Below are 11594 nucleotides of genomic sequence, written 5' to 3'. Positions count from 1 at the left end.
CACAGAAGAATGGTGTATAGACCATGTAAGTAATAAATAGCCCATACCACACAGCATTCACATAAGAAATGTAGATGATGTATAATGACACAAAGTGCATTTTAAAATATGTGGGGTGTGAGTGTGTGATGTGTGGTGTGTTACAGTCTTGTGATAGATATAAATATTAAATAAATTATTATATAATTATTGTATTACAGTAAATGTGAGGTTTGCAGGTACTTAGGGCTCTTTTTCACGAGTTACTAAGTGAAAAGTTCACATAAGTGATTTTCCCATTTAATAAAAACTTACTCCTTCACATGATCAAGCATGGTTATGTTAATTTAACCATTGCTAGAAGAATTATTTATAAAATAGAATAGATTGTTCTGCATTTTAAACATTGGTCTGCACTTTTAAATTAAATGCTAAACTTTAAACTTTCCTTATTGATTCCAGATTATCTTTAAGATAATCAGATATTATTCTGTATTTTACATGGAAAATACAGAAAAGTTGTCACATAGAAATAGGAATTCTTCATCAAGCTCTTTAACATCTTTTTTTGTTTGTTTTTTGGTACTGGGGATCGAACTCATGACCTCGTACTTGCTAGGCAGGCACTTATGCCGCTGAACAAAGTCCCCAGCAAGCTCTCCAACATCTCTGCACACAGTTTCCTAATGTTTAAAATGGGAGTAGTATTTTCCTTGGATTTTTCACTGTTTAATAAATATTAAATTATATAGCACTTGTAAATGGTACCAATGAACTATTGCATTTCAGAATACAGATAATAAAACAGAAGGCTGTTTTAGCTCAAAAAGTGTTACACATCTGTGATTTTGATGTCTTGAGTTTATCATACATGAATCATGATTCCCCAAAGCAATTAGATTACATTTAAAATTATAGTAAATATAGTCTGTTTCTTTACAAAACTGTATGAGTGTTTAGTACCTTTTTTGGTATATGAAAGGTTTTTCTTTTTTTTCCCATCATTCTTTGCCCTCTTTGCCTAGTTGAGTTTGCAAAAGGGATTCTGAATAGCTACGAGTTTTTTAATCTGTATACTCTTTCTCAGCATCAATGCAAATGCTGTGAATACTTTCTTTAATATATCTCCAATGTTGATTGTTGGAAATAGACACATGCATATAAAAGCATGGCCAATACTGACCCTATTTTTGTTGGTGCAAGTACAGCCACTGAGATCAATATTGCCAAGGAACATGGCCAGCGTGATTATATTTCTCAAAAATCTGGAGGAGGTACTACATTGACACATTTCTAATACTATCATCAGACTTTACCATCCTGATTTCTAAGCACTGATGGTCTCAGCCAGCCACATCACCAAACAGAATGAATTGTGTAGAGAGCATTATCCTGCCAGAATTGTCAAGTAAAGTAATATGTCATCTCCAAAGAACAGTTTCAACATCATCTTCACAACTTCACCACAGAACAAGAAAGAATAACTGATTTACAGAAGCGCCCAGCTCCACGCTTGACAGTGCTTCTAAGAGTCATTTCAGTCAGCGTTGAAAGCAATACTTTGTAAACACTGGAGTGTAGCCAAGGGCATCAGAATCAACTGACAAACTTATTCCTGGTACTGACATCATGCTTCTGATGCCAAATATTTGAGGTGAGACACAAGCATTTGTACTTTCAACAAAAATCAAAGTGATTCTAATAAGCAGATCATCTTTGAGAGTCACTGATCAAAACTGAATGACTGACATATGCTGCCCCACCATTTCACTGTTGACAAACTGTTCTACAGGATCTCACCATTCTCCTATCCCAATAAACACTCATCAAGAATTGGTACTGTAATCTGCATTCCTGTACTAGGTAATCAGTAAGCTCCTATCATGTGGCCTAGGATGGGCACCAGCTTTTGAAGGATGAATGTAACAGACATAGTATCTGCCATCACTGAGCCTAAAGTCTAGTGGCAGGAGGACGGGAAGGCAGTTTGGAGAGCAAATAATCACTCAGATTTCTTCCTGAAATGGGTTCTATAGAGAAAAACAAGTTCTGAGAAAGTACTACTGGCAACACTGGTGGAGATGGTCAAAGAAACAGCAGTTGATTTGGGTTCTTAATACTGGCTACCAATTAGGATACGAGCAATCCAAAAAGAACAGTGGGTACCTGAATCCTGTAGCAGCAAGGAGCCTTGTTTTTTGCACATGGTTCTTCTCAAACTGTAGACTCAAGTTCACCAAACAGTGATACGTAAACAATTTAGGAAAAGAACAGTTGTTCAGAAGGGAGTTTACAGGATTTAATGGTGTGTCCATTAAGAAATTCCAGACCTGAATGCTTATTTATTTACTAACAGCTTCCAATCCAGGGTTCTCCTAATCAGATTTTACATAATTTGATATGAAACAGTGATCCTCAGCCTTGGCTATACACTAAAATCTCCTAGAGAGCTTTTAAAAAATATATTGATACCAGTACCTTGGCTCCGGTCCTAGAAATTCTGATTTAATTGGCCTGAGGTGTAGTCTGAATATGAGGATTCTCTAAAACTCCCCAGATGGTTCTAACATGTAAACAATTTTGAGAGGAGGAAAGAAATTACATGAATCAACAAGGAAAGTCAATGGAGAATTAAAGTAATCCATGTGTTTGGTATGTCTCTGTCAAAAAGCAAAGAACAGCTGGTAACACTGAACCTGATGGCACATAGAGCATTGAAGATCCTCCCTGGCTCACTGCTTCAAACACACACAGTTCTTTTTGCATTTAGTCTGCTCCCAAGAGTCCGTTCTTTGTGCCTAGATCTTTACCCACTTAGGCTGAACAGAAAGATGTAAATTCAGTTAGGCAAATATATTTTTCCTCCAAAAATTTGAAGATTATTTAAAAAGACAGAATTATCATCTACAAAATAATAATGTATGTATAGCTTAAGGTATTAAATAAGACAATTGACATTCAAGAGATTGGGAAAAGCTTCACTGAGACTGGAATGATCAAAAGAGAAACAATACAAAATTTAAGTGATAATGAAAAGCAAAGCCCAGGCAAAGATATAGGAATAATCACGGACAGGAAAGTGCTGTATCTTTGATCTGGAAGGTTTCTCTCAGGGTCATATGTTATACTCCCAATTCTTTGCCACTGAGAGGTGGTGGAAACTTTAAGCCATGAAGCCTTCTGATTATTAGTCTGGCAGGGCATTGTGGACACCAGGCAATTCCTCTTTTGTTTTGATTCCTGGTCATCCATGCCATCCACCATTATGTGCTACCTTGAAACAGGCCCAAAACCAATACGTTGATCCTGCACCGAAACTACAAAACTATCATCCAAAATAAACCTTGACTATCTCAGCTATTTGTTAGAGAAACAAAAAACTGACAGTGGAAGAGACCTGCCTTATCACCTGGTGGAGTAAGATCTCAAAGGAAGGGGATCAGAAATCTCCTCTGTGGAAGTTAGTCAACTTCCCACTGCCCCTGTGATAATGTATGTTTTCAGAGAAATATTCTTAGGCAGCATCCTTCATATTGCAGAAGGCTGGTGCCATTTTTCTGTTTCCTTCTGTTATCCACTTCTGAAAAGTGACTAACCATTTGGTGTCTAAATACTCTGACAATGCTTGGCTGTGAGACACTTTTCTGAAATATACAAGACTGAGCGAGGATGAGTGAGTCAGATGTAGTGACTTGTACATAATCCCAACATTCCGGGAGGCTGAGGCAAGAGGATCACAAATTTGAACCCAGTCTGGGCAAATGCCAATCCAGCAAGATGCTGTCTCAAAGGTTTGAGCATGTAATTCAGTATGAAGGCCTAGGTTCAATTCAGTACTGGTATATATAGAACAAGAACAAGAACCTTGAGGGCATGGCCTGGAAATTCTATAATATTTGCTAAATCCCACAAGTGATTAGGACATACAGCCTAGATATAGAACAATGGCCTTATTCAGTGGCAAGAGCTGGGAAACATATGTGTAGCTTAAATGCTATTTCCTGTGCTTAAATGCAAGTATGCATAGAGTACACCTTGAAACACATTTTCTATTTAAATTGCTGGAAACAATCACGATAAAGAAAATATTGATGATGATAACTAATAAAAGCAAGTTTGAAAAGACTCTGCAATTTGGAGGGGCTCAATAAATCCAAATTTAGAAACATGTGAAATGTCATCTCTACTTAGTAATAGCTGATGGGATTGTTGAATGCTCCAAAAATTAAAACGCATTATATTAACCCTGTTGTTGGGAGTTTGCAAGTGTACTTATGGAACTGAAATCTGTTTAAGATTAACTCAATGGCCAGCTTCAGACTTTTCAGCATATATTTACTGTACCCTTAAAATTACTTTTATAATTAAGTACCAATTGAAGTCAGATACTCACCACCATGGAAGGCAATGTGGACTGAGAGAGACTTAGGTATCCCCAGATAAGTCAGATCTTCTTAATCATGATATCAACAACTTTAAATGTTATCACATCAGCATATGATTAGGGGTTGGAGTAATCACGATGAGAGGGGAGAACAAGAAGTGTACTTTTAGAATATTTGGGAAAAAGATGGAATAGGCAAATTTGGGTGAAACTTCTATCCTTTTGCTGGATGACAAATATTATTCATTTATTCAGTGGATCATTTCTAAAATGATGATACTTAAAAGTTAATATTCTTTCACTTGGGATAAAGAACTGTCATTGAGTGTCTATGAAATGAAACCTTCACGGAAACTCAGAATTCTTTCATCTTCTTTAAGGACTGAACTAGTAAGTAGAAGCAAAACTTAAAATACAAGTTTAATAATCTTTATGAAGCATCTGCCAATCTTTTTCTCAGTGTGGCTTATTTGAGGCTCTGTTTCTGATACATTATTTCATAAGTAATTGAAAATTACCAAAAACTGTATTAATGTCAAGTTGTTTGATAGTTCCTAAGAATAGATGCAAGATAATATAAATGATAAATCTACTTCCAGTGATAAGATTTTGCCTTTCAGTAGATCTTATGTAACAGCCTATAACTGCCCAGGCTTTCAACAACAGGCAAGAACACTAACACAGAACACATAACCTCAATCTAAGTAGTAAAATTACAGCCATAAATTTCTTTGCCTACTGTCTCCTGCCATATTCATTTGTTGTTACAAATAGTTTAATATAGACAAAGAGGGCAGTCTACCTAATATCCCTATATTCTTTAATTCTCTGGAAAATGGCAATTATCAATGACAACAAAGAAACAGAAAGCAAATACCCTCACAGTTTTGTTGCTTTATTCAAGTCAAAACTTCAAAAAAACCTCTTTTTTAGTGGATAGTCATATACAATTAGAACCTCCCACCTCTTAATGAGAACAAATGAGGCTTAATTGAAACTTAATCTTAAAGCAGTCTCACCTAGTAGAAATAGCTCAAGAGCACCAACTAAAACACAAATGGACACGTGGTTAGAGAGGAAAACCTTCGATAGAGAAGTATGGGCAATCATCATACGTGTAGGGTAGGTTTACATAAATAACTTAGAAGGCATGGGCTTGCAGTGATCTGTCCGATACTGATGGCGAACCTGAAAGCCCTGTCACCGGATAGAGGATCCAATACTCACTGATGCTTCAGAGCATCACTGCACCAAGCCCCTTCTTCTCAGCAACAGCCTTGCTTTCAGGACTTGGGAACAGATTTAATTGTAAAATTGTAGAAAACAATGCAAAAGATTTGTGAAAGTGATTTTCCCACTTTGCGTCTTAGTTTTGAGTTTATAGAATCATAAAACATTCCCTGAAAGGGATTTAGCAATTTATTTTATAAGTAATGATATTTGTGAATATTTCAAGGCCCTATTCGTAGTTTGTAACTAAACTGCTTGCAATAACAGCAATACTGAGAGAGAGAGAGAGAGAGAGAGAGAGAGAGAAAGAAACAGAGAGAGAGAGAGAGAGAGAGAAACAGAGACAGACAGAGACAGGGGCAGAGACAGAGAGATTTCCCTCTCAGATTCTACCAACTGGAAATTCTTTGAGGTTAACAACTAACTTTTTAAAAAAGTGTTAAATTCATTGGTTATTCCCATATTACTGCCTCCAGTGCTTTAGACAGGCAGCATCTAGATGCTTCTGTGAAAACATGAAAGGGAGATTTGTTTGAGACCATGTGGAGGGAAAGCCTCTGGGCCACAGGAATGTGGGAATCTTGCTGGACTTGCTGTAAGATCTGCAAACATCTCTTCCTGGGTCCTAACTTTATTTGATGTCTTTGAGCCCCAGTTTCTTTATCTGTATAACCAAAATAACAGAAATATCCCCAGATTGATGTAAAATTAAATGTTAGGTATTGGATAAATAAATGATTAAAAAATGAAAATAACTAAGCAAAATGGCTAGCCTTAGAAGATTTTTGGCTCTCTTTGTTTTCCTATGCTTACATGTATCTTTTTGCCAGAAACTTCTACTAAATCTCAAGTCATTCAGAGACCACTGGATCTAAATTTCCTTACCCACAAAATGAAGCTAGAATAACTTACTTCATAATGTCCTTGTGAAGAATAAATGTAATAATGTCTGTGAATGTGCTTTGCACAGTATGTGCTGTAATACATGTAAGGGATTAATACTACTATCATTAGTAACCACATTCCCATATGTCAGACTTAACATTTTGTTTTTTAGTCTGTTTGGAATAACTTTTATCTTTTCTCTCCAAGTACCTGACCACCTTCCTACAGGCTTCAATTTGTAATTTCTTTCTAGGAAAATCAAGAGTTTCAGAGTATTTGTTTTTACTAGTGAAATCCATTCTGTCTGTTCTGTTCAGGGTGACCTCTCCCTCTATCCAACTCCCTTACATCACTGGTCATCTACCTCCTTTGTCATCTGCGGCACATTGTTAGTCAGGTTTTTGCACTTACCTGTTTGGTTTCCTCTACTACATCATCGGACACTTCAAGGACAAAGAATGTGTTTGTATTTTTCATTCTTAAAGCAAACTCCACAAGTGTAGTTGTACACTTTAATCAGAGTTGGCTCATGATGCTTATCTGTTGGATAATCCAGTGCATACAGTATTATATTTATTCAATAGTCTTTTTAATGACAGAGAGCTAAGTTGTGCATAGCAGTACATGTCTGAAGTCCAAGCCACTGAAGCAGGAGAATCACTTGAGCTCAGGAGTTTAAAGCCAGCCAGGCAATACAGCAAGACCCCAAATACAAAAAAATACCAAGAGGCTCAGCAGTGTAAACAACCATTTATTATGCTCTTGTATCTGTAGGTCAGGAATTTGTTGGACAGGGCACAGAGGGGATGGTTTGAATCTGTTCCAAGATGTCTGACACTAAATAATTGAAGGCTGGAAGCAGGCGTCCTCTGAAGGCTCATTCACTCACAATGAAAATGAGCCATCAGCTGGGAACCTAATGGAGCTGCTGACTGAAACATATGTATGTGGCCTGTCTCTGTGACCTGGGCTTCTTCAAAATGCTGTGGCTGCATTCCAGACGAGAGCCCAGCGGAAGCTGTAGCCTCTCTGTGACCTAGCCTCCAGTCACACAACACCACTTCTGGGACCCTCTGCTGGATGGAGAAGTCACAAGCCCAGCAAGCAGAAGGAAAATAAATTCTATCTCTTGGTGTAAAGTAGCCTAGTTCTGAAAAAGCATGTAATAAGAGATGTGCTGCTATGGCCATTTTGGGAAACGATAATCTGCCACAAGATTTTACTGCTCTAATGTAATACTGTCGAGTTGTACTGGGTTTTAAAAGTAATGGATTATCTTACTCTTAAGTCTCTAAGTAGATGATCAAAAATCTAAGGTCATCTGCTATACAGTTTGAAAGAGAGGCATGAAAAAGACCAGGGTATGGCAAGCACAGAGCTCCAAAAAGGTTGTCTCCATCTTCATGCTATCACAGTAGGGAGTATGCATTTGTAAGGAACACCAGCATTCAGACCACAGCAACCAAAAAGGGGTCTATGGAAAAGCTTTTTTAAAGCACTGAGTTAAACATAACATTGACCAAAATGAATTTGTTGGACAGGGCACAGAGGGGATGATCTATTAAAAACAAAAGAGAAAGGCAACCTTTAAAATGCCAGGCAAAGAGAGGAAAGGAGAGGCAGAGGGAGACAGACAGAGAGGACACACTATACATAGAACTGAGTAAATCTGAATAAAGATTTCATACTATATCCATGCCACCTTCCTGGTTGGGATGCTGTACTACAATTATGAAAGATGGAGAAACTAAGCGGAAGATAGAAGGAGTCTTTCAATGTTATGCTTTTCAACTACATGTAAATCTACCATGAAATCAAAATGCAAAGTTCACATGTACACACACACACACACACACACACACACACTCATACACACACACACACAAACACAATTTTCCTAACATATTAACAGTTACTTTTCCCAAGTAACAAATGTCATCAAGAGTAGACAATGCCTTTCTCCAGAAGAGAAGCTCCAGTATCTGGCTGCCTTTCAGTATCTATGATACTACCAGAGGGAAGATATTTTTGCGCAGGCAAGTCTCTTAGTAATGCTCAGATCTCTTGACATCAACAGCTGCCTGCTCCACCTACACTACCTCCTTCCAGTGGATTGAAAATAAAAGTGAGTTGTTATTCATGAAGAACTGTACTTAGCTGTGTCCAAGTCGGTAACCATTTCTACATTTACCTGTGGTATATAGTGAAACTTAAACATAAAACTGCGTTTCCTAAATTTTTGGTTTTTGAAGAAATGAAAAGTCTGCTTTTGAAATGTATGTCTAAAACCCAAAGCATAAGCAATAAAACCTGCTGAATTGAAATGGGTGTGTAAAAGCTTCCTCTCTTCCGCTCCTCTCTGCCCCTGCGGAGGAGTAAAAGCCTTTTGCTCTGTCAACAGTCAATCAACAAATATTTACAACCTTTTCAACAAACTATTTCAACCATTACTAGATCATTAGGGAGGACTTCAAATTTGCTGACCCTTTAAAAGCATTAGGGATTTAACTGCAGAAAAATGAAACCACACACATAGTTAATAGAGTTCCCACTGTGCTCTCGTACTTCAACCACAGAGAGCTTTTAAAAACCAATTTGTGGTTCTGGACAAATGGTCTAGACTAGCATAGGAACCCAGAACAGAAGCAACTGCAAATGAGATAGGCAAATGGAAACTTCTAGATACTGTAGTTTTATTCAATTATACTAGATCTTGTAAACTAAAAAAAAAAAAAAAAATTGAACTAGAAAGTGAACACTTGCACTGTTTGTGCCTTTTATCAGAATGATGGAAGGTGTCCTGTAATTGGTACTTTGGTAACACGCCTTTACATATAAACTGTGGGCCAAGATGAGCAAGGACCTGCTTGGAATGCTGATTTTACTAATTTCCTTGCACATCTCTCAGTAGCTCAGCAGGTTAGGAATGTTGTACATGTTTGCAAGATTGAATTTATTCTTCCAAGAGTTATTGAATTCCAAAATGAGTACTTAAAACCTCATAGAGTGTGTAGAGAAGAAATAAAAGAATGTTCTTTAATATCTCTTCAATGTTCTATAACCCTAAACATTTTCTAAAAACAAAGTCTACTGATGCCTTCCCTGGAGCCAGGTTCCAGCATGGGATCAGGAAGACTCAGCAAGAAGATAAATCATGCCTTCCTGTGATGCACGGGCGGGGAAACTAGAAGACCACTCTACTGCCACCCGCTACCACGACCGCCGCTACCACGACCGCCGCTACCACGACCGCCACTACCACGACCGCCACCAGGAAGCAACTGGGTGATTCAGAGAGTTCAGAGTGAGATGAGAGCAACTAAGGTGAAAGGAATAGCTTGATGCTGGTGTTGTTTGATTGACTTTGCAGGCCTGGGGCTGGTGGTCTGGACATCTGTTTGGAGGATGGCAGGGTGCATGTGGCAACTGTGGGGGATTTTCTTATGTCTTATTTTTGAAATCCAGTGTTTTACTCTATTTTACTGTTTTGCTTCATTCCAGAATCTGGTAACAAGATGACTATTTTGAAGATAACAATATGCACTAGAACAACCTGGTTAAGTTCCTGTCATCTTGTTCTGAAAACCATATAGCTATTGTTGTTTTGTTGTTGCTTTATAGGTTTGTTTGCTTCTCGATTTGTCTGTTTTTTTCTCTTTAAAATAAAACAGAAAGTTTTTTTTAAAGTCTTAATTATAAGACATAGCAAAAACAAAACAAACAGAAAAGCTTCATAGGGAGGCAGGGTTAAGGCTATACATAGATCTCAGTAACTTCCTTATTTTGTGTACTGGTGTCCTCGATTTTTCTCTTTCAAGTAAGTGTAACAAGAAATCTTTCCCTTCTGCTTCTCCATCCACTCTCCCCCCACCACCCCCAAATTTGCTGATTCTATTTTGGAAGGACTACACTGATGAAAGCAAGAAGAAATAACAGAAGGAGGCAATCCTAAAACTGTCATGATGGGAAGAAAAGAGGACAAAGCCAAACTGTTCCTAGTGGCCTCAGTCCGTTCAAGAGGAGGCAAGCTGAGACTTGCTGACACAGAATGTTCCAGAAGAGAAACTAAAATCCCTGAGAGAGATCCTCAGGTATAGGGCCAGTCATCTTCCCAGTGCTCTGTAGTAGAGAAATGGACACATACCCTGGAATAAAGAAGAAAAGAGCATTCTGTTATTGACATATGGACCATCTGCAGGACCAAGAGCAGGCCGGACTGGTGGCTATGTCTGGCCCTGAGTAGGGTCAAGAACCCTTGTTGCTGTCAGATACAGAGATGAAGTGCGTGGGAAAGACTGCCATTCCTAAACCCACATTCCTCAAGGATCCTCTCCTTTGGCTGAGCAGAGGGAAGGATTGGATCAAGACAGTAGTTCCCACAGGTCACGGGCAAGAAGAGCAGAAAAATTAATTTTCCACAGTAGGACACCCCATCTCTGTCCCATGACTGGGATGGCCTGGGGGGAATACCTGCTATGTAAGTAATCACTGAAACGATTCACCAAATCACTGAAATGATTCACCAGTGTTATTGAAACACTGCCTTCTTTGTCATAAAAATGCACACCAATTTTTTAAAGTAAACTTACTTTCAGAGAGTCAAAAGACACGACCTATTTCATAGAACATAGACAAGTAAGATTGCCGTGTTCTAACTCTCATCATTGTTCAGTCCTGCAGAGATTTATAGGGACATCAAACTAATGGGACACAAAATTCTGAAACTTCTGCGTCTACTCACATTCATCTCACAGCTCTGGAAAAAAGCTTCTCTCCGCTTGAACTCTTTGTAAAGTGAGGATAACATCTCTAGGGAAGCATCCACCACATCTCTGCACCTCTACTGACAATTTTTTTTAGTTGAGTAACTCTAAAGAACTTTCCACTGTACAGAATACAACTTAAAATATGAGAGGACAATACCAACTCTGAAACTTCAAACTTCTAAGTTATTTACAAGGGACTTCTCAGAAAGGTCAGTTAATTACATTTCCCCCATCTGAAAAAGCCTGGAAGAGTATATGGTAATTTCCTATCAGGGGTCAGTGTCGAAGAAGCAACATCCAGAGCTTTCCAAAGTTCTTTGCAGTTCAAGAGTATGGAGCTAATCCTATGA

General features: G+C 38.2%; 1 long non-coding RNA gene across 1 annotated transcript in view; it reads right to left on the bottom strand.

The window, feature by feature from the left end:
- Positions 1–7213: 7213 nt before the first annotated feature.
- LOC134476412 (uncharacterized) overlaps positions 7214–11594 on the bottom strand; it is a 28406-nt gene continuing 24025 nt past the window's right edge. The window contains exon 2 of the long non-coding RNA XR_010048024.1: positions 7214–10623. This is a non-coding gene — a long non-coding RNA (uncharacterized LOC134476412). The remainder of the gene's footprint in view (positions 10624–11594) is intronic.

The sequence above is a fragment of the Cavia porcellus genome, unplaced genomic scaffold (genome assembly GCF_034190915.1).
Source record: "Cavia porcellus strain 051 isolate PalLab524CR breed Dunkin Hartley unplaced genomic scaffold, mCavPor4.1 scaffold_6, whole genome shotgun sequence".
Classification (NCBI taxonomy): Eukaryota; Metazoa; Chordata; class Mammalia; order Rodentia; family Caviidae; genus Cavia; species Cavia porcellus.
The sequence above is the reverse complement of the archived record's forward strand: the minus strand, read 5'-3'. Positions and strand labels throughout refer to the sequence as shown.